Source organism: Diabrotica undecimpunctata, chromosome 7 (assembly GCF_040954645.1).
Source record: "Diabrotica undecimpunctata isolate CICGRU chromosome 7, icDiaUnde3, whole genome shotgun sequence".
Classification (NCBI taxonomy): Eukaryota; Metazoa; Arthropoda; class Insecta; order Coleoptera; family Chrysomelidae; genus Diabrotica; species Diabrotica undecimpunctata.
The window spans coordinates 78559276-78584527 of record NC_092809.1 but is presented as its reverse complement, the minus strand read 5'-3'; the positions used below and the strand labels follow the sequence as shown (position 1 = coordinate 78584527).

Below are 25252 nucleotides of genomic sequence, written 5' to 3'. Positions count from 1 at the left end.
AATAAAAACATGTTTACAGGTTAAAACTATGACTCATATTTTTACGTAACAATATACTGTAAGTTTCTCTCCTGTTTACACATTTTATTCTATTTATATTTTAAATATTTTTGGTCGCTACTACTGTGCTTCATTCTCCACAAATTACTTATTTTATTAATGTTCTTAAAATACCACAATACTTGGAATGCAAACATTTTCAAAACAATTATTGCAATTGTCCGTTCTTTAAATTGATTTATGTGTTAATAGAATACCGGCGCATAACAAACGTATTCTTGTATGTTTAAAAACTATTAAATTCTTCAATGACATTTTTATAAAAAAATTGAGTATTCGTTGATTAACTGGTAGATATAACTACTTGTGTGATTACACTCAATTTTTATTTTATGATTGTTATGTTTGAGGTTAGACAATTTATTTCATGAATAATTGAGAACATAGACAAAAAATTTCATTTAAATACGATATGGCATTGCCAGTTGTACTACAGAATATACATAGATAACATGATCTTTTTATTAGAAATCACGTCAAAAACAGGACGCTTTCTTGTTTTTTTTTTACCGAAAATGGAGACTAATATTTATTTCCATTAAACCAAAATATTATAACTACCAACCAAACTATTTTCTTCTTCATGTGCCCACTCCTCATCGGAGGTTGGCGACCAACAACAAAAACTCTTTTCTATCTTATGCTAATCGTATAATTGTGCTGGCCTCCCTGATGACGAGCCATTGGCGTAAGTTTCGCAGTTACGAGAACTTCTTCCGCCCGATGCCTCCTCTTCGATCTTCCCTTCAACGATGAAATGGTGAGCTGCAGACAACCATACTTATCGTTTCTAAAGACAGGTCAAAATAAGCTACTTTGGTGAGTGTGGTCTCAAATCTGGAGTAGATTAAGAAAAGGTTATATAGTTATAAGGCAGTCTTCTAAGGTTTATTTTGTACACATTCTGTAATATAACGGATATTTAACATGGTTACTTGTTTATAAAATCAATTTTTTTGAACAAACAAGAAGTTTTATATTTGGATATATTAGTGGAAAACATACTTCCCATTGTCCAAAATATTCACGTGTAATTTTTAAGCGTGAAATATATTTTTCACTGTAGCTGTTTCTGTCATCAACTAATTAGCAAATGTCTTGCAGTTATGATTCTCAGTAATTGGAAGCTGGAACTACTTTTACAGCCTAAAAGACAATAAAATCATTTTCGATCAAAACTATGATGATGACGGCGAACAAGAAATGAAATTTATGGATTGCACTGCAAACTCTGAACATATTAGAAGCTGTTGTGCAAGTAGTGGCGATATGACAAATAAAATTGTACCCCCAGAAGATGTTATATAGATTTACATACAAATTATTTTTTACCAAAGATATTACCACTGTACAATGGAAAAATAAAGACGGATAGGGTCGATAAATTTGATCAGTTGCATGAACGATATGCTATTGGCCATAGATCTACTAAGTGGTGGCAGAGGATATTATATTATCTCATTGACTCAGTTATTGTTAATTCTTTTGTACTCATAATCAATTAACTCTAAAATTAAATTTGGCTAAACAACTCATTTGTGGATATTCATCTAAAAAGACCCGAAACAGACCTATAAAACAAACGAGTGGTTCCAAAAGAAGACAGACTTACTGATGTCGGTAATCATATGCCAACTAAAGATAATACTAAAACGTGTAGGCTCTGCAGCACTAAAGCGGCAGAAAAAAACAATAAAATATGTATGTAGGTTCGTCATGACAGGTACCTTTGTGCGTTCAGTCTTATTTTAGGAGCTTTCATGGAAAGTAAATTATTTCTCTGAATACTTTTTTCAATAAAATAATGATATGAAACTAGTCTGTTATTACATTTTAGATATAAAAATAAGCTAAGATTTTGGGCGGTGGGAAAAATATTTCCCACTTCCAAAAACTAGTGGATCTAAATAAAAATTTAAATATTCAATTGTTAACAGTGTGGAGTAGTTTGTCTCTCAAAGGACGCGTCCCCAGGTGGTGGATAGGGGAACGCCCTAACCGGTCGAAATAAAAATACCAACCGCGAACCAAAACAGACTAAGGTATGGCAAACCTAACAGAAGAGTCCCTGGCATTCCAGGTTGAGGATTGGGCTAGAGGCTAGCTTTATCTGTAAAAAAAAGCATATGCTACGGAACCTCAGGAACTATTAGCTGGACGGAACTCACGACGATGACTCTGCAAACGAACAATGGAATTGAGGAATTAGGATATGGAATACCCAAACCCTGTACCGAACTGGAGCACTCACATCTTAACTAGATATAGTGAAGACATACAAAGTAGATGTTTTAGTACTGCAGGAAATGCGGTTGACGGAAAACCAGATATCATAAAACATATTAAAATAGGATGTCTGAGGTAAATAGACTCATTGGTCAGAGAACAAGAGGAAGACCCAGAACAAGGTTCCTTGATAATATCGATGAAAACATAAGAAATATAGGAATGTGTGCTTGTCAGAGGAAGGCGATGGATAGAAATGACTGGAGAGAAATTTTTCAGGAGGCTTGGACCCACGTAGGGTTGCAAAGCCAGAATGATGATAAATCAATTGTTAAAATTTACCTTTCAAATTAACTTTGGGTAAGAATATTTATGGGAGTAATTATATTTTGTTCATTCCATAACAGGGTTAAGCAAGGAGTACCAGTTGTAAGAGAATAAAAAAGTAGTTTACTTAAAATAAAAAAAAAAATAAAAGAACGCTAAATATGCAGTGTGTATTAGGCAACTGAAATAAATTTTATTACGAGCAGTTAAAATGAAACATTATTTTGAAGAAGTGCTAAATAATTATCACCATTTAAATTTCCACCCATGAAAATGGAACGAATAATATGACCTCCAACAATTTCTGCCCAAACATTAACCTTTTCAGGATTTTTTTTTTCGTCTTTATAGAGGGTGGGTCCGGAATCTTCAAAAGACATCTCAGTCCAGGACGCCGCCTGACTAACTTTAGTGCAGGATTCGTTCCTCGTACTCCCGGCGATAGTTCCCGAGGTACTTTAAAATGCCCTCTCGTCGCCGAATCTACGCCGAACGCCTACCTGCTAAACCAGACCCTCCTCTGTCATCCAGCGATGCGGGAGCGGAATGGCCGCTGTAAGGCCGGCATCACTTTCTAAGCACTACCTTTATTCATTCAATCTCCATTCATAAACATCCACACTCTATTCATCAGCAAAGAGGCTCCCTGTCTCGTTCCAGGTAGCGCGTAGAAAACACTCATCGCTCCTATTTCGGCATCATTCCCAGATGAGCATTTCCTCCTTCCTCACAGTCTGACTCACGCATTCTAACTCATATAGTGTGACCCACTTTTCTAGCTTCACCTTTCAGCATCATTCACTCTTACCTTTTACGTTGGTCCAGCTGTCTTTCTTCCTCTTCCTTTTTGTTGATCACTGCACGGATATAGCTGTGTATGTTATTCCAACCTAATTTATTTTCAATCATTCTCTCAATCCTTTCTCTCACTGTAACAAAATTCACACCTGTCTCTCTCTCTCTCTCTCCATTCTGTTCCTTTCCACTATCCATCTGCTGCAATCTAACATCGTATGTGTCACGGTGTCCGAGTATCCACAGTATAGGCATTCATCTGTATCAGCCTTTCCGATCCTATAGAGGTAGGCCCTAAAACACCCGTGTCCTGTGAACACCTGCGTCAGGAAATACTACCCAATCTCTTATGTTCGGGATCAGCATTTTCGTCCACTGTGCCACATCTTCCGTGTTGTTTCATTCTTCTCGTCATCTTTTAACTGACCTTTCCTTTTCCTGTCTTCTCTCGGCCACAGTAAGGTTTGGGCCTCTTCTCTCATAAAGCTCTTTTCTTTCCACCGCCAAAACATGCAACGGAACACATCCAGTGATGGTCCATAAGGCTGCCGCAGATACAGTCCTGTAGGCGCATGCCGCTCGCAACAAAGTTGTTCTGTCCACTTGTGTCATGAGACTCCTATAGGCCGTTATCTCTACTGCCTCGCTCCAGACTGGTGCCACGTAGAGGACGATCGACTGTACAACACCGTGTGAGACCCTCCTTCTTTCGGATTTGGGTCCTCCAATGTTCCGCATCACCCTCCCCAACTCAGCCGCACTATTCTTCCGGAGCCTTCCGGACCACCTCCGGCACGTGCTCCCCCCATTTTCCATTCTGGTGCAATGTCACTCCTAGATACTTTACTTTTTTCTTGGGTGTTAGACATGCTCCCGCACATTTTAATTCAATATTTTGCCTATTCCTTGTCCCATTCAGAATGATGGTTTCGGTTTTCTCTATCGCAAGTTTCAGCCCGTGCTGCGTCATCCATTTCTTTACGATGCCGCCTACGTTTCGAACCCGGTATTTGAGATCTGGCTCATCCCGATCCACTACCAGTACAGTAAGATCATCCGCGAATGCGAAGGGGGTTGTACCCTCTCCGTATTCACAGTGCATAACCCCGTCATATGCCAGATTCCATAGCGTCGGGCCCAAGACAGATCCCTGGGGTACCCCGGCCGTCACGTCCACGGTCGTGCCCTTTTCCACCATCATCCTTCTCTCGGACAGATACTCCGCCACCACATTCATCAGGTAACCAGGACATTCTCTCTCCTCCATTGCCTTCATTACCTCGTTCCACTGCAACGTATTGAATGCATTCTTAACATCAAACAACAGCAGGGTCGCCCAGCGATGTTCATCCCCTCTGTTGTGCAATGCTTCGAGTACACTCATGATTGCATCAATCGTGCTTTTCCTTTTACAAAAACCAAATTGCCTTCGAGGTAAACCACCTGACCTCTTAATCATGTCGTCTATGCGTACTCGCAGCATCCTTTCATACAGCTTACTGATGCATGGAAGAAGACGGATGAGGCGATACTTGTCCCTAGCTTTGGGAAGCAGTATTAACCTCGATGTCGTCCAAAGCTCAGAAAAGGTTTGTGCTTCCAGCAGTGCATTCATGTGTTCCAGAAACCACGCAGGTTCCACCCGTCCTAGACTCTTCGCCGCCTTAGGTAGTATCTGATCAAGTCCAGGGACCTACGAGTCCTCAGTGAACCCAATGCCTCGATAAGTTCATCCATGGTAAAGGGTACAGCCCGCTCAGCTCCTTCATCCTATCCTTCATTTCCGTATATTAGGTAGGTTCTTTTCTTATCCAGGAGTATTTTGCCTAGATTAATATCGACAACTTTGACTATTAGCAAGATCACTAAGAGTAAATATGTAATTTACTATTTTGATTGGGAATAAGCCACAATTGTACTTTAAAATTAATTTTATTTGACGATTTCGATTTCTATTTCGGAAAAAATTAAACAGATTTTTTTTAATGCTGGGTAAATTATTATTTTCTTATCAAAAACTGTTCAAGACTGATTTTATACACTACTTTATCTAATAAGTTGTGTATTATACTTTAAAACAATGTTTAACTGTGTTAAAATAAGAAATGTCCAAAAATATACGTACTTCTACGTAGTTTTTATTATATAAATATTATATGATATAAATCAAATGCTTAGCTCCACCTTACTTCACTGTATAATTAAATGACTATTAATTCAAATGTATATAGTAAAATATTCATGAGTATTAATGCATACATTGAAATAAATAAGATATAGCAGGAATGATTCGTAAAACTTATTTTCAAGATAACTGAAATTACTTATGAGATAATAATGTCTCGATGATAATAATTTGTCCAATCTATAATTTATTTTTGATATATTGAAACAATTAATTATTATAATTCAAGTATTGAGTAAGAAAAAGAAGATTTTAGAAGACTAAATATATATTATGTTCTTCTCTGTTTGGGACTGATTTCAACCTTGGAGATTTTTCTACAGCCCCCGTTATTTCACCGATCTATCTTTCCAAAGCCATCCTCATACCATGCTCACCATAAGTAATAAATAAGTCAGATATCGCTATCTAACCTTTCTCTCTGCTCTGAATTGGCTTAAAAACTTCTGATCTAGGCGTACTGTTGCCATATTGAATTGGTACAGATTTGTCATTAAAGTAATGAAGTGTCACTAGGTGTATCAGTGCACCCATGTCTATTAACCCATTTTCGGCCAATGGTGCGTATACGCACCATTACCTTTTAGATTTTTTTTTTTATTAAAGCATTTCAACAGAAAACCTCATTGCGGTAGTTTAATATACAACCTTTAAACATTTAATTCAATATATTATCTTTCTATTTTTATTGTTTCCTTGCTTTCTGTGAATTTTTTAATATAGTTCATGTTTACCATTTTAAAAATGCCTAGCCATAACTTTAAAAATAAACTATATGATACATTTTTGTTTGGACGCTTTTTATTTATTACTATTCTGAAAAGATAAACAAATCTATGTATAAGTCATTTTTGGTGATAAGATATTTATTTTTCTAAGAAACAGATTGTCATTATATAGTGGTGCGTTAGCGCACCGTTGGCGGAATCTGTGAATAAGTACGCAGCAACTCGACAGATCTTGTCGGCTCATTCTTTAGTAGTTATAGTGGTTAGTTATGCGGTAGATTTCGTATCGACAAGAACTAAGTATACACGTGCTGTTTATTACTGAATTTAGCTATGCCAAAAAGACATATTTTGACCCATAGGGAGCTAGAAAGTGCGTTAGAAGAAATTGTTAATGATTTAGAAATAGAACGAGGTATGTTGATATAATTTTTTATTTTTCGTGTATAAATAACATCATAAATTTTGATAGGATTTGTGGATGCTGTCTATATACCACCTAATGTAGACGAGTTGACTGATGAAGAGGATATTGACGAGAATTTACTTATGAATGACGAATCAATTGATAAAGAAATAGCTGGTACCTTGGAAATTGAGGTTGATATCGATAATGACATTTGCGATGAGCCTGAAGAACCTGTGCCAGGAAAGAAAAGACGATTTTCTGGTAAAAAAGAGAGGGAAAATATAGAGTGGGAAAAAAAAGAAGTTGTTTATACCCATTTACCTACCTCAAATGAACATAATAGTCTACAACAAATAAAAGACGCACTGGAGGGCAAAACACCATTGGAAATTTTCTTAATGTTTTTTGACGAAGAACTTTTGACCATGATAGTTGAGTTTTCAGTAAAATATGCTCGTGATAATAATCGTCAGGATTTTAAATTTTGCATAAAAGACTTAAAAAAATTTCTTGGTATTTTGATACTATCGGGTTACCACATATTACCGCAAACAGATTTATACTGGAGTTTGGACGAAGATAAGGGTTTGCCTATTGTAAGAAAATGTATGAGTAGAAACATGTTCAGGAATATCAAAAGAAATATCCATCTATCAAACAATGCAAATCTCAATCAAAATGATAAATTCGCAAAACTTCAACAATTTTTTGAAGCCATAAACGCTAGGAATAAACAGTTTGGAATATTCGCCCACAATCTATCGATCGACGAACAAATGGTACCCTATTTTGGTCGCCATTCCTGTAAGATGTTTATAAAAGGAAAGCCGGTAAGATTTGGTTTCAAGTTGTGGTGTTTGTGTTCATCAGATGGGTACTTGTTTACTTTTATACCGTACGCTGGAGCAAACACGGAAAAAGAAAAATCTCCACTTGGACTTGGTGGCCAAATAGTGATTGACCTTTTATCTGCACTTGAAAATCCATTGCACCACAGAGTTTTTTTTGATAATTATTTTTCGTCGTATAAGCTTTTCGAAAAATTACAACAGATGAATTATTTTGCTACGGGTACCATTCGAGAAAATCGAACAAATAAAGCTCCTTTAGATGGGGTCAAAATATTAACAAAAAAAGACAGAGGAGCATATGACTATGCTTACAGTGAAAAATCCAAAGTTACTCTGGTTAGGTGGAATGATAATTCAGTTGTTACAGTCGCTAGTAATAATTTTGCTGTTCAACCACTTACAACTGCTAAAAGATACAACCGAAAAGAACGTAAAGATATCCAAATCCCACAACCTGACCTCATAAAACAATATAATAAATACATGGGCGGAGTAGATCTTCACGACAACGCCATTGCTAATTACAGAACAAATATACGAGGTAAAAAATGGTGGTGGCCTCTTTTCATCAATACATTAGATAGCGTCATAACTAATTCGTGGAAATTATATAGAATAGCAAATAGTTCAAATATGTCTCAATTAGAATTCAAATCTTATTTAGCAGTCTGTCTGATGAAATGTGAAGGCGACGCTACAAAAAGTACCAGCATTGGGAGGCCACCAAGAGAACCCGTTCCATCAGAAGTAAGATTTGATAAAATGGGACATACAATAACAAAACATGCCGATAAGACTTGAAAAAGGTGCAAAGAGTGTAAAAATCATACTATTTACCTTTGTATAAAGTGTAATGTACATTTACATGCAGATTGTTTTGAAAAATTTCACAATAGAAATTAAATTAGTTTTTTTTGTTTGTACAAATTATGTTCTTAGATTTGGCCAATGGTGCGTATACGCACCATGTCATAATTCAAACATTTTTGAAAAAATTCCAAATTTTTTTATACTTCTGTTACAAATAGCTCTCATTAACATAGAAAAATAAAACTTTACTAAAAATTAACGATTTTTTCTTATTTTGGCCAGAAATGGGTTAAAATGAAACAAAGATTTATTAAGCTCACACAGTCAAATACCCTCCGGTAGTCAACAAAGCCTATTTTTATAGGTACCTGAAATTCTGTCCACTTTTTGATGAGCTGTCTCGAGTTGAGGATTTGCTCACGTGTTCTTTTCCGTTTACAAACCCCGCTTGTTACTGAGGTATTTGATAATGTTGGAAAGTTTTTAATCTCTTTTTGATTATATACAAGAAGATTATACTGGCATGTGTTATTAGTGATCACATGCGGTAGTTTTCCATTTGTTAGCGGTTCCTGTTTTGTATGGTGGAATATAAATTGAAATACACCAGCCAGATGGCTATTTTCCCGAATTCAAAAGAGCGACCCAGATAGAATGGATTATATGTAATCCTCTGACTGTAAAGAAAATATTTTAATTACCACATAAAACAACACCTATTTTTAACCAATTTTTAAGAATATATAGTGGGACAAAATTAACTACCAGAACGAAACAGAGCATTTGGATAAAATCAGTTAAAGGGCAGATCTTAAGTCGATAATCAGCGTTCAAAAGATGATGATGTTTTTGGAATAATATTTAAGATGAATTTAAGACGTAATTGACGTGCTAGTCATATAATAGTGTTTAAAACTTAATTATTTCAAATTCTCTTTCATTTTAAGAACAAGTAACTTTGGTCGCATTACATTTTTTAGTAGGTATTTAGTAATCTGCAATATACAACTATTTTGTATAACCATTATTCATGTATTTATATTTTTCTAACTAAAAACTGTTTAAAAACACACTAAAAAACTTAAACACTGTAAAAACAAAAGCTTTTTATAGCTGCCCTAGAACTTGCTTTTATAGCCCTTGATTGGGATCATAAAAAAATAGCTGTCGAAGGGAAAATATTGCATCACCTGAGTTCATATGACATATGACATCCCAAAACAAAATACATGACGAACCTCGTGTTCAATAACAATTTAAAAATTCAAAAAGATGAAGTAGAATTTGTTGTTAAATACTATAGCTCGGACACAAAATTAGAATAGGCAAGGACAGGCAAACGGACAGACTTCTATCAAGAAGAATATTATATATCATATCATAACCTGAAGTGGAAAGACTGAATCAGTATGTTCTGCCAATAATGGCCTACAGTTTATAAAATATTTAGTAATTGAATGTACAGATTTTTATATCTAAGATAATAATAGAAGAGATTCTCAAAAGCTTATTTTCAAGTTGTAATTACTTATCAGATAATAAAGTCTATTTATCAAACATTATCGCTTTTACCTTATCCGAACTAATATATGTATTATTCATTTTTAACTGAATGAAACTGAAGAACTTTACTTATGTCTTTTTGACAGTGGTTGGAAATTTGGCAGCAGCAATAGTTTTTGCTGTTTAGTTGCTCTCCCAACTTTATTTTTATGTCTTAATCTATGATTTTCAGATTAAGATTACTAAACTTTTACAGTATCTACTTTACAATTATTTGTAATATTTTTTATAGCTTCACGAGAAGATTACGACCTTTTACAACATCATTGACCATTTTAGATGTTGGCGAATGGCAAAATGAGGATCGAGAACTATTTGCTTTATTTAAATTTTTCAATAGTGAATATATTTGTGACGCTATGGACGGCAATGCGGCGAAAACGGCCAATGCTTCATGTTTCTATATTTGCCATTTCGGTGAAATTATAACAAAAAAAGTTAACAATAACAAATAACTTTGGTTATACATTTTCGCAGAATTTTTTATAACAGTCTTTTATAAACATATAACCATAATATTTGAAAAATGTTAATATGTGCTATATATCGGGTCACTGACTGACCTAGAGTCAACATATAATTTAATTTTGGAAAGATGTAAACCCATATATGGATGACATAGGCATTGTTAGCTTCAAGTACATAAGGCACTGAAGATGATCTGATTAGATCGAAAACGTTATGCTGCTACTGTATAAATTTTGACGACACTTGTAAAAGTTTTAACTATATGTTTTTGTATACCTAAATACAATGGTGAAGTGTTTTAACTTCTGTAAATTTGTAATTATTTCTAATGTGTGAGGTTCCTAGCTCATCTATAGTTCTGAGAGCAATAATAACTTTTCTGTTTTAAATGACTTAAATATACTTCTTTGTGGGTGAGTTCTAATTAATAAACCAATAATCTCAACGGAAATAAGAGCTCGTGTGACAATCGTAGAGGACTACGATTGCCTAGTAAAGTCACATTGTTTTGAGCCTTTCGACTCTCGGAACTCTAATAGATATCGTTGCCACCTTTGACTAGAAAGGATACGGCTTTAGAGGTATTCAAGCATAATCCCACGGATGGTAGCTTCGCACCATTACTCGCTCGAGTAAGTTCGTCAACCAAATGTCCGAACCTGCGGTTCCTCTCGCACTGAGCAGGATTACTATCGCAACGACGAGTCATCAGTAGAGTAAAACTAACCTGTCTCACGACGGTCTAAATCCAGCTCACGTTCCCTGTCTATGGGTGAACAATCCAACGCTTGGCGAATTCTGCTTTGCAATGATAAAAAGAGCCGACATCTAAGGATCAAAAAGCAACGTCGCTATAAACGCTTGGTCACCACAAGCCAGTTATCCCTGTCACTCTCTGTGGTAACTTTTTTGACACCTCTTGCTGAAAACTCTTCATGCCAAAAGGATCGATAGGCCGTACTTTCGCAGTCCCTATGCATACTGAACATCAGGATCAAGGCAGCTTTTGCCCTTTTGCTTCACGCAAGGTTTCTGTCCTCGCTGAGCTGGCCTTAGGACACCTGCGTTATTCTTTGACAGATGTATCCTTGTGTGTCCTTGAATCGAATCAGGCTGGAAGTAAGTTGACGCTCGAAACGAAGCACACAAACGCTAGCCGAATATCCGAAAGGCTATTGGAACCACAAAAGACAAAACCGACGAACCGCACAACACAACGAAACATCACTCCGTGCCCTTGGCTCAAGAATACTGGGACAGTCGCCGCCTCGTGAGCGAACGACGCACGCGTTTCGCCTTAACGTAAGTAAAGAAACGATGAAATATATGGAGTGTTTAAACATACCCAATTTTTCTAAAGTATTTAGAGCCTCCTACAACTTCCGGTTATACCGGAATTAGACTGAAACTTATTTTAAATATTCTCTTTTTTAATAATTCTCTAACTATTATTTAGATTATGCTACCTTATACCGAGTGTTTTACGAGATATGACCAATTTTATTTTAAAACAATGTCTGATTTGACACCCTGTATCTTTATAAATAATAATATTTAAAACAGTTTGTTTAGTAAATATTTTTTCAGTACCGTCCATTTGTTTATAAAAAAATTTGAATGTATATGGTGATTTTATATACAAAACAGAGAATTTTCAAGAACTGTTTTATCGAAATATTTAATAATATACATGGCAATATATTTAAAGTAGGAAAGTTCTAAAATTCCAAAGTATATTAAAATTAAGTGTTTCATTAAATTAAAAATTAATTAATACATAGATTAATGCATTTAATTAAACAAGTGTTCATTCAAACTCAAACTAATTCATTTAGATTAGGTAAAAGAGATATTGTTTGCTAATGAGATTTTACTATCTGATAAATCATTTCAATTTTCTTGAAAACAAGTTATAAAAATCACTCCTACTATTATCTTAGATAATATAGGTACATATCTGTGCATTAAAACATAGGAAGTAGGTACCAAAAATTCTTCTTTGTATTACCAAATAAAAAAAAATTTGTACTCTGAGATCGATTTCGGCAGTAGAAATCCAAACGTCAAAAGAAACGTATTTTTAAACTGAAATTTTGGTTAGTTTCGAAAAAAAAAATAAGAAAAAAAATTACAGTATGCAGTACAATAGACTAGCGCGAAGATTTATACTATGTTTTCTATATTTTTAAAATTTACATAATATTTTTAAAATTGAATCAAGTAATTTTACTATTTAATTTTTTTTGTTTTTTGTTTTTAAACAAATTATAATAAAATAATTCAATGAATTATTATGGTTGCTCCTAACGACACCTGTTGACGTATTAACAAAGCATACATTGTTTTCCTCTGCCAGATCTGCCAAATTCAAAATTTCTAAATATTAAATTATAATAAAATATAGATTAATATAATTCGATAGTAAATTTAATTATTGTATAAACTAAATAATATGTTTAAAAATAATAATTATTGTATAATATAAAATTATATTAAAACGAGAAAAGTGTTTTAAAAATACAATTTTATGTTTATGACATTCTATGATTGTTGGATATGCCAAAATTGACGAAATGTCCTGAAGATGCTTTAGGAAGCGAAAGTATTTGGGCAAGATTTTATTAATAAACTGTGTTCGATATCTGTATTTTATTTGAACCAAGTTCATTTATTCGAGCATTCAACCTTATATCAATATCATGTAAATGTATTTTTGTAAAAATATATTTCATTTATATTATATGAAAAAATATGGTACGTCATGTGGCTTATCAAGTTATTAGTATAAAAATTTTGGAATATACATAAATTCTAGAGTCTAATACAGTCATGTTTTTTTGTATTCTAGCTTGAACTACAGGAACTCATATCTATGGTTTCCGGAGGTTACGAGGTAAATCCAGAGAAGAAAAAACCATCCAGTCGGAGACAAAGAAATAGAAAACTATTTTGGACAAGAGTATGCTTCGAAAAAAACTAAGACGATTTTTAATTCACGTGAAATCGGCGAGCCGTGGAGTTGTGAAAATAAATGTAGGAAGAAACTGCAAGGTAATCACGTATTTAAAGAAACATTTATTTAAGAAATTTTGGGAGTTGAGTTCATCCGACCTTCAAAACAGGGAGTACCACCTCTTTGGGAGGATCAGAGTAAAAAAATAAAAATAGATCATACAGAAAAAAAAAAGAATAGTCACATTTCTAGAACAAAATATATACTGCTGAATATTTGGTTAATTCAGGAGATGAGGAGATTAAAGTATGCAAGACTGAATTACTAAGCGTTCATGGTCTTCAAAAATCTCGTGGAAGAATTGAGAATATTTTTAAAATAAAGTCAAATGCGACTATGGTTCCTATTCCTAATATGAGAGGTAAGCACAAAAACAGAACCAATAAACTTTCAGAGGAACAGATTCAGTCAGTAAAAGCTCATATTGAATATATTCCTAAATACCAAAGTCACTATAGCAGAGCCAAAAATATGAAGAAGGAATATCTGAACTGCGATATGACAATTACAGGACTACACAGATTTTTATGTGCCCTGGTGTACAGGACTGAATATTACGCCAGTTAAAGAAACGTAGGGTTTAAACTAGTTCGATCTGATACTTGCAAGACTTGTGATGAGACGATCATTAAAATCTTAGACCATTAAAGTTTATAGAAACGCCGTATGCTATACCCCCCGTTTCGAAGAGTGAAGCAAACGTAAATTGCTTTTCGCAGCTATGAGTGACGTCAGTTTATGGCAGAGAACGTTAGAAACTAGAAGTGCTTATAGGTATTTGCAAACTTTTTATAAGTGGTAAGTTCCAATTTAAATTTTTTTCAATACATTATTTTTTTTTAATTATTATATTATTTTTCAGTGCAGTTAATTGTACGCAACGACACAAAAAGGGGACAGATATATCATTTAATGGGTTTAATTAAGCAAGTTAAAACAAGAAATAATAATAATAATAATAATAATAATAATAATAATATCGGAAGGACTGAAAACAGAATTGCACCCTGGGAAAAAAGACTGCTGAGTAAAATTGAATTATTGCGCAGTGATATTGGACAAATTACAGAATACATCCGAGGAGTAAGAAGTCGAAAAGTAATTAAAAGAACTGAAGAAATAATTCTGAATACTCCAAGACACTCACAACATGATCCAGAGAACAACACAGCTCAACACTGCCTGGACACATTAAAACAAAAACTCTCCGTTTATTCAGGTCGCCTAAGGAGATACAAAGTTAGTAACAACCGTAAATGCGACAATATACTTTTTGAGAATGCAGAGAAGGCTTTCTATAGAAAACTTAATTCCACCGTAGAAAATGTAAATAAATCCTACCCAAGCCAAGAAGAAATTCATGAGTTTTGGGGAAACCAACTTTCGACGCCAGCTACTCATAACAACAATGCTGGATGGATTGAACAAACGACGAACAACTGTCAACACTACAGTAATATTCCTTATGAACCTTTCACCACTGAAGAAGTCTCGAACATTATCAAAGAGCTTCATAACTGGAAATCTCCTGGACCAGACGGAGTTCAAAACTTCTGGCTAAAGAAGTTTTGGAGTGTTCATGAGATTTTAACAGCATTTATTAATAATATTATTTCTAATTCACAGGAAATACCATCATTTCTTACTCAGGGAACCACTTATCTAATACCGAAGGATCAAAGTAACACCCAAGATCCAGCAAAGTACCGCCCAATTACTTGTCTTCCAACTTTGTACAAATTGGTCACATCCTGTGTGGCCCGGCGTATCTACCAACATTGTGCTCTGAACAATATCATAGAGCCTCAACAGAAAGGATGCGCTAAGGGGTCCATGGGCTGCAAGGAACAACTTATTATCGACTCAGTCATTTCTAACCAGGCATACAACAAAAAAAGAAACCTTTTTACTGCCTTCATTGACTACAAGAAGGCTTTTGATTCAGTGCCGCATGAATGGCTTATAGATATATTGAAAATATATAAAGTCGATGATAATCTCGTGACCTTTTTGAAGCATATAATGGCAGAGTGGAAGACTAAAATTCACCTTCAAATACCGGGTGAAATTAATATCGAAACTGAAGATATCCCTATTAACCGGGGGCTTTTCCAGGGGGACTCGTTAAGTCCACTTTGGTTTTGCCTAGCAATGAACCCACTATCTCAGCTGCTGAACTCTACTGACTCAGGTTTTAGCATCAAAAATAACAACACTGTTGTAGCGAAGCTTAATCATCTGTTGTATATGGATGATTTAAAATTAATGGCTTCCACTCGAAACCACCTAGATGAGATGCTAAAAACTGTAGAAAATTTCTCAAATGATATCAGTATGAATTTTGGACTAGACAAGTGCCGTATACTAAACATAGTCAGAGGAAAGGTTCAGCCCAGAGGTTTCGATATGCAAGATGGCCAAAACATCGAGGCAATGGGTGAAAATGATATGTACAAATATCTCGGAGTAAAACAAGCGCGGAAAATTGACCATAAACAAATGAAAACCGAACTAACTTCGGAGTTCGTGCGAAGAGTAAGACAACTAAATCGGTCATATCTTAACAGTAAAAATTTGTTTAAGGCATTAAATACGTACGCCTGTTTCGCGCTGAGCTACTCATTTGGTATTATAAAGTGGTCAAAAACGGATATAGAGGGTCTTCAGCGGAAAGTAAGAACACTTCTCACAAAGGCGCAAAAACATCATCCACGTAGTGCAGTAGAGAGAACAACATTACCGCGGTATCAAGGGGGAAGAGGACTTATGGATATAGGTGAGCAATTGGATAAACAAATTGCTAATTTAAGAACTTATTTTCAGGTACAGGCTGAGACATCTACTTTACATCGAGCAATTTGCACAGTAGATGATACGACGCCGCTTAAACTGAGGGAACAAGAAATGCGCATAAACCACCTGACTAAGCAAGACAAAATGCGCGCCTGGATGAGTAAACCTCTGCATGGGCGACATCTTAATGAGATCAGCCAAGAATATGTCGACAATACAGCGTCGAACTATTGGTTGACATCAGGAAAGATGTTTCCCGAGACTGAGGGTTTCCTACTTGCCATTCAGGATCAGGTTATTCCAACTAAAAATTACCTGAAATATATTGTTAAAGATCCTCAAGTCCAAAATGACAAATGCCGATATGGATGCCAAGCCCAAGAAACTATCCAACATCTTACCGGTGGCTGCCAGGCATTTGTCGGTACTGATTATAAAGACCGTCATGACTCAGTAGGAAAGATTATCCACCAAGAACTAGCTGACAAACTGGGACTTCTCCAAACCGACCATCTTCCTTATTATCAATACGTCCCTGATAGAATGCTTGAAAATGACAACTACAAGCTATACTGGGACCGCACTGTGCTTACAGACCAACCAGTGGCCCATAATAGACCCGATCTCATACTAGTTAATAAAATTACTAAGCAAACAACACTTATTGATGTGGCGATACCCAACACCAATAATTTACGTGGTAATACAACGAAAAGATCGCCAAGTACAGAGATCTAGAAATACAAATCAGGAGACATAGGAGAATGGAAAGTACCCAGACGATACCTATTATTCTTTCTACCACTGGAGTCATCCCGAAGAGCCTCCTAGAAAACATAAAAAAGCTGGGTCTAAATGAACATCTATATATGATTATGCAGAAAGCTGTGTTACTTTCGACGTCCAGATGCGTAAGAAAATTTTTGGGAGATACACCGACATACCAAGTCACCTAGGACTCGATAACATGGAAAGAGTCCCACCAGAGCTCAATCCTTTTGATACCGTAGGTATCTGGGATGAGTGAATTTTCCCCTTAGAGGGAGTGTGAGCCGTATGGCTAAATCTGATAATAATAATAATAATAAGGAACGGCACGACTCAGTAGGAAAGATCCTTCATCAAGAGATAGCCATCAAACTGGGACTTCTCTAAACAAACCATCTCCCATATTATCAATACGTTCCTGAAAGTATACTTGAGAATGATAACTACAAGCTATACTGGGACCGCACTGTGCTCACAGACCAAACAGTGGCACATAATAGACCAGATCTTATACTAGTTAATAAACTAAAGAGACAAACAACACTAATTGATGTGGCGATACCCAACAACAATAATCTTCGTATTAAACAAAACGAAAAGATCGCCAAATACAGGGATCTGGAAATTCAAATACGAAGACAGTGGAGAATGGAAAGTACCCAGACAATACCTATTATTCTCTCTACTACTGGAGTTATTCCGAAGAACCTCCTAGAAAACATAAGAAAGCTAGGTCTGAATGAACACCTCTACAAGACCATGCAGAAAGCTGTACTTCTCTCAACATCCAGATGTGTACGAAAATTTTTGGGAGATACTCCAGCATACCAAGTCACCTAGGGCTCGATAACACGGAAAGAGTCCCACCAGAGCTCAATCCTTTTGATACAGTAGGTATCTGGGATGAGTGAATTTTCCCCTTAAAGGGAGTGAGAGCCGTATGGCTAAATCTGGGATAATAATAAATAATATATTTTCAGTAAAAAAGAAACTGTCTCAGACAAAACAACAGGCTCTAAAAGTGAAAATATAAATATAACAACGAATGAATCTACTACCATAAAGACTCCAGTAGAAATTCTAGAGGAAACTACCTTAGAAATATCCTTCATTGAAAAAGCGAAGACATTATCTTGGTGACTTTGTTGAACAAGAATCATCTAACAGAGATCGGGAATATAAAGTAGTAGTAAACAAATTATTTCAAAAGAAAAACAAACAAATCAAAATGTTGCAACAACAAAATAGAAGGCTTGTTAAAAAAGTAAATACCTTAAAATCTTTACTAGAATATCTTAAGGAAATAATATAAAAATCTAATAAAGGTAATTTATTTTCATTATTGCAATAAAGGTAAGAACTTCAATAATAATGTCAATAGACTTAAAAGTGTTCTTGGATTACAACAAAGCCTTCGATAAGGTCAAACATAACCGTCTTATCGACTTACTTAAAAAAAAAACTTAGATTTGAGAGACATCAGGATCATTAGCGCTATCTATTATAATCAGATCGCTGTGGTAAAAGAGACAACGTCTTTTCAAATGAAATACAGATTGAGAGGGGCGTCAGGCAGGGCTGTGTCCTGTCTCCTACTTTGTTCAGTTTGTATTCAGAGGAAATAATCCAGGAAGCACTAGAAGAACTAACTATGGGAATAAAAGTAAATGGCCGACCAATCAATAATATACGGTTTGCCGACGACACCATTTTATTAGCGGAATGTCTTGAGGATTTACAGCAAATAGTTGACAGAGTGGTAGAGGTCAGTGAAGAAAACGGACTGTTCCTAAACACTAAAAAGACACCATTTATGGTAATTACAAAAGCCCAACAGCGCCAAGAAAACATAACAATACATGGAGAACAAATAAAAAGGTTGAAAAATATAAATATCTGGGTACAATAATTAACGAAAATAATGAGTTCACAGAAGAGCTTAAGGCAAGAATAGGACAGGCAAGAAATTCTTTCACCAAACTGAAAAAAGTACTCTGCAACAGGGACATTTCAATTTCTTTAAATATAAGACTTCTGAGATGCTACGTGTTCTCCGTATTGTTTTATGGGTTGGAGGCTTGGGCATTAAAGAAAGATGTTTCGGACAGATTAGAAGCCTTCGAGTTACGGGCCTACAGAAGGATATTAAGAATAAGTTGGGTAGATAGAGTCACGAATGTCGAGGTGTTGAGAAGAATGGGAAAAGATAAAGAGGTTTTAAATACAATTAAAGTCAGAAAACTGCCATATCTGGGACATGTCATGAGGGGCGAGCGTTATAACTTGCTGCAATTAATCACGCCAGAGAAACCGTCCACCAGTTATTTATTCGCCAGACGGTTGGGGAGATATTACTATGAAAGCAAATAAAAAGAATCGTTTTGTTGTTACGCAGATAACACAGAATGATTTTTATGAGAAGTTTTTATGAGACATTTTCTGAAAAGTTATTCAAGGAAAAGAAATTTAAACGAATAACACCATCATCATTTTCTGGTTAGTAGTCATTCTATATGCCATCAGACCGGGATTTTGCTCAAATTGAGAAACGCCAGAGAAACCGTCCACCAGTTATTTATTCGCCAGACGGTTGGGGAGATATTACTATGAAAGCAAATAAAAAGAATCCTTTTGTTGTTACGCAGATAACACAGAATGATTTTTATGAGAAGTTTTTATGAGAAATTTTCTGAAAAGTTATTCAAGGAAAAGAAATTTAAACAAATAACACCATCATCATTTTCTGGTTAGTGGTCATTCTATTATGCCATCAGACCGGGATTTTGCTCAAATTGAGAAACGCCAGAGAAACCGTTCACCAGTTATTTATTCGCCAGACGGTTGAGGAGATATTACTATGAAAGCAAATAAAAAGAATCCTTTTGTTGTTACGCAGTAACAGTTACAGTTCTGAACTTTTCTAAATAATGGTAATAAAACCACACGTTTTCCTGACAGAGCAGAGCTTAGATTTTGTTGGAAGATACAGCTTTCGATTTAAGTCACAAAATATTGGGCCATGTTTTGTTCATCGTGACAACGAAGAGTATCAAGAAGTTAATATTGTCATAAGAAAAGGCAGACCTGTAACAATAGAGTTGTCAAACATTCCAAAAAAAATACAAAGAGCCTCGGAAAATTGTAAAAAATAAAACAAAAAATTTAAAAAGCTTATTATCCTATATTTCGTCAGACCATATTTTTTATAATCAGCTAAAAGAAGCTACTGACAAATGATAATGAAAAAGTGGAAATTGTAGATATATAATATTTTATTTTTTTTCCAATATAGTATTTCGATTTTTGAAATCGAAGAACATGTTAAGCCACATTGTTTTTTTTTTTTAATAAACTTCATTTTTTATAAAGATGTGTTTTTGCTGTAAAATAATACCTGTTTATTCATTTTAATGACTAACACAATCAAATAATAAGAGTTATGGTTTTCTAAAGTTAACTCAATATTTTTAGGATTTTTTAAAACTTTAATCGTTAATATCTCAGTTTTCTTATTTTATGGCTTTACATTATGTTGCAATAAGGTCTTCAATTCATGTAGAACTAGACCTAATAGTTCTACGTTTTCTGGGAGACAATTTAAAATTTGCAATAACTGTTAAGTAAAACTTCTTGAATTTTTAATAGCTGAATACATGTGATATTGTCCTATTATTACGAGAAATTAAAGCTTTTTGTTCATTTTTAGAAAAGTTATAAAGAATTTTCAAAAAATCGACTTTTGAAGCTCTTTTTGCAATAATCAAGCAAAAACTTAACAAAACCAGCTTTACAAGCTCTTATTTTAAAGGATGATCTATGTTTTTTGGTTCACTTTTCCATATAATTTACCGGTCTTTATTTATATTGTTAGATACCTGTATCAAAGAGTGTTACGAAAAAGGCTTTTCATTTGCTAAGTTCTCTGGTTCGATTGTGTACTAAAATTACATTCATTACATTACACTACATTCATTTTACATATTCCCAATTGCTAACAGAAGCACGTGAAAGCCAAACAGTATTGTGTATCATATGATTTTTAAAAATATTTACTTTTGAAACTATTAGTGTAAGAATTTCTTGAAATTTAATTATTAAATTACAATTAAACTTAACTCTAAAAAATAACACGACCAGTAAATAACTTAGTAACTATAACATAAATATAACACAATATATTAACTTAAAAATCAACACGATACAATTTGAATTTAAAAAGTTTGGATCTGTAACATGAGAATGCATTCTGCATAATGAATATGTAGCTATAATGCTTATTAAATGATCCAAATTTAAACTTATTTTGTAGCATTTGTAATATATGACATAAAACTATATGGCATATAAAATAATACAAAACAAGCATGTAAAATAAAGTAAATAAACATGTAACTTCAAACTTGCGTAAAATACTTTTTACGTTGAAATTTACGAGTAGATTCTACGTTATGTATACTTACGAAGCTTTAAATCTACTAATTCATATGTATGTTACTCTCTATACACACAAACAGTGAATGCATTAATATTAAACACGCTGATTTACAAAGTTTGATTTACACTTACGTTTTCATGGGACTAACTCATAAACACTAAAATTTGTTGGTAGGCTTATATTATATCACTTATAACCACATCAAGTGTGATAGTAATTTTAATCGATTGATATATAAATATTGAAATAATTAATAATAACTACCTAATTAATATTTTTTTTCTGTTTCACTTGATTGCACGCACTGCTGTTCTATCACTCACATAAGTTGTACACAAACCGCCAATTTTACATACTAATACTTATAAGAAAGATTATTCACCTTGCGTTTTTACAACCTCATCATCAGCGTCATAATGTGTATCTGTATAATTATTATTACGGCAAGGTTTTTCTCTATTGGTTTGTTCTGTATTTACATCGACCTGTTGGTTATCTCCGGCCTTGATATAACCGCTATGTAAGATATCTCTGTGGATATCTCCTATCTACCAATAGAACAGATTTTCTACGATATCGGCTCCTTTAAACATATGGAATTTATTTATTCATCGCTTTGGAAGGGAACACTTGATGCGGCGAGTAGTTTTCTATTTCTGGATTCATGCAATAGTAAAAATAGTTTTTAGTGTAACCTATTATTAATTCGTATACCAATCAAATGCTTTATAATTTTTATTCCCCCAATATGTTTCATCATATTTTTAATTTGATTAAATATACTTAATAGTAAAGATCGCCGTAAGTTTGCTGTTATTTCAAAAGCTTTTAAAAAAGATAAAATTATTATTGACTGGACAAAGATCAAAGATACGCAAGCATGATTACTACAAGTTAATTTGGTCTATGATTTCTATTTTAAATAAAAATTACCAATAGTATTTTTAAAATTGTAAATTGTTTTTGTCTATTGTTTATAAAAATTGTTTATAAGTGGAATGTGTATGTGTGTGTGTAAAAGATATGACACGGAAACAAGTCCATCAGCCACAAAATGTTTTATTTATGTTTATCACACATCTTTAATAAAATTTATTAGCAATTCTATTCAAGGCAGGTTTCTCTATTAGCAGTTGACAAAATGTGTGATGGACTTAACGGAAGCAAATATTTCATTTCAATAAGAGTTTGAATTAATTTATTAGATTTTTCTAAATATTTGTTTCATCCAAAGAAAATACGATTAAGATCTCCGTAAGAACTTATATCACAACTGCAGCATGGTGCCGGTAATATGCCAAGCTTAAATAAATGCGACGGGAATCGACCATGATTCATTATTTCTTACATAAATAAATAATTTACATATCTTTCAGGTTTTTTCAATACCTTTTAGGCACCCAAAAAAAGTACTTATCTAAATATTTTACAAAAATAAAAGCTTTTAGTTTTGAAATATAGATCATTTTGTTCTAATGGGCCACCGTCGTGTGGTCATGTAACGTTTAGAAATATGCACTTCCAAATATCGGCTGTGGATTAAAGTCACGTTCGAACGTTAGTAAATAGGAATAAAAACAGTAGACAGCAGTGTTTGTTGTGGTAATTCCCAGAGTATTCATAGATGGTTAGTTTAGGCTAATAAACGTGGATATATCCTATAATATTTAATCGGTCATAGTGTTTTTGTATTTTACAAATGATTTAATTACTGGACTCTGGCATAATTTTCTGTATTTTACAAGTGATTCAATTATTGCTCTGAATTAGGTAGGTAGGTATAATATTACAACAAGTTCAGGATAACTATAAATTTTTTTAGTAATATTGTAACACTTGCCGTGCTACAATAATATTACAAGGCCAGAATCGCTCGTTGTCGAAGAGAATAGGGCGGGGTTATAGAAACTATATCGTATTTTAAATTCAAGCACAATTAGATAATATGAAATTATTATTTATTATTGGACGCCACCCCTGGTTTATCCTCGAAGGGGAAGAGCAAAAAAAAATTAAGATTTATTGAAAGTTTACAAGAAAACTATTCTTTATTATTTCTTAGTAATGAACAAAAAGAAAACATTAAAAGTTACGTCATCCCAAAGGGATTCCAAAATATTATTTTATGTTAACATTATCATAAACAAAAAATCTTTGTATCGTATTAAATTAAAAATTGGTTATAAAGAAAATGAATGTATATATATATATATATATATATATATATATATATATATATATATATATATATATATATATATTAACCCCAAATTTCGAAATTTGTTTACATTGAAAATAATATAGTTATTTATCAACTAGGAACAATGAAGAAAATAAACCTTTAAATTAAATTAGAACACTTCACTATATTTTCATTTTTTTTTGAGTTCATAATCATTTCTGTTGTCTTGAAAGTAGGTATAATAAAAATTGGTACAACCTTAATCTGCTCTGTTTCTCTTCTTATTTAATCAGTCACCAAATTGATTCAGCTACGTACTATATCAAATCACCACCATCCTAGATAAGAGGGGTTAGGGATTCCATAAAAAGATACTGCTACTGGGCCATGATCTGGAATAACTCCATAGCAATACTATCTTGCGACGAGTATTAGAAATATAATATCAGCATTATAGCCTCTCCAATAAGGGTCTAAAAAAATAAATATCTATCTGAAATATGGACAAGAAAAGGATGTATTAGCTCACCTCTGAATTGAGACCCACTTTGGAAACACGTCTTAACGGTTGGACGGTCTTAACAGAAAAGAGCGAAGCGCTATCATGGCGCCTGAATCTGGAAATTGGGCGTGAGTGACAAGTTGAAAAATATGCTCATCTACCGGATATATTTGGGAATTACAGAAGAATCCTTGAGTCGGCTACAGGTAGGTACTTGACAGATAGATGGGGCTATTAGTTTTATTAAAAAAAATATAATCGAAATATATAATGAGTTTCTTTTAAATCTTTTGAAACGTTTACACAGCCATCCCCACGATTTCAACTGGGTACCAGCGTGGAATCGGACTAGGCATGGTGGCACACCATACTAACCTTTTCAAAAGTGGGAATAGATATACGGAGAGGTAAGACAAACAGAATGGACAAATGTAGCTACAATCTGGACTCACAGAATCCTTCTTTCACAACTCACGTGGGAACAACTCAAAGATTTCAGAACAAAGCGAAACAGAACGCATAGAAATGACTCAACTATAAAAATGTAATCAAAAAAAAATTGCATTCTCACTCTCAAACTGCATAGGGTATTTCACCTATAACCAATATCATGAACAAAGCGGAATAAAACAAAACATATCTACAAATCATTATTTGAGACCAAATGCTCGCATTCAATCGAAACAATATAATTAAGATATTATTATTTGAAATTTCATAAGTAATATAAAGCAAAATATACTAGTGTTGTCACCAAGATACAAAACAGATAATTTACTGCGTAGTCGTTATGAGACCTAACACAATAAAACACAAAAAAAAATAATGTTATCGTTTGTTCGGAAGCGTAGAGTCTTTCATCTATGACTTAATCCACGAATAACATAAGAATAATAATACAATCGTATCATTAACGCCATAAAATACAAAATACAAATGTGTCATCGTTTGTTCGGAAGCATAGAGTCTTTCATCTATGACTTAATCCACGAATAACATAAGGTAATAACGCAGCGCGTCATTATAGACACATTTAGAAATACGCAAATAAAAGGAAAGAGTTACTAATAGTTCAAAATTGGGTACATTAAAGTTCTACAAAGACAAGCCTTAATAAGTTTACTGGGAAAGGTAGAC

General features: G+C 33.9%; 1 protein-coding gene across 4 annotated transcripts in view; it reads right to left on the bottom strand.

The window, feature by feature from the left end:
- Window positions 1–22024, bottom strand: part of LOC140445515 (ATP-binding cassette sub-family C member 4-like) — a 104611-nt gene extending 82587 nt beyond the window's left edge. Inside the window, exon 1 of one of the 4 annotated variants that reach the window (XM_072537587.1) lies at window positions 21696–22024. The gene's annotated coding sequence lies outside the window, so the exon portion shown is untranslated. Of the gene's footprint in view, window positions 1–21456; window positions 21476–21562; window positions 21675–21695 lie in introns of those variants that run through there. The other 3 variants (XM_072537588.1, XM_072537589.1, XM_072537590.1) reach the window with 3 other exon arrangements.
- Between the last annotated feature and the right edge of the window lie 3228 nt (window positions 22025–25252).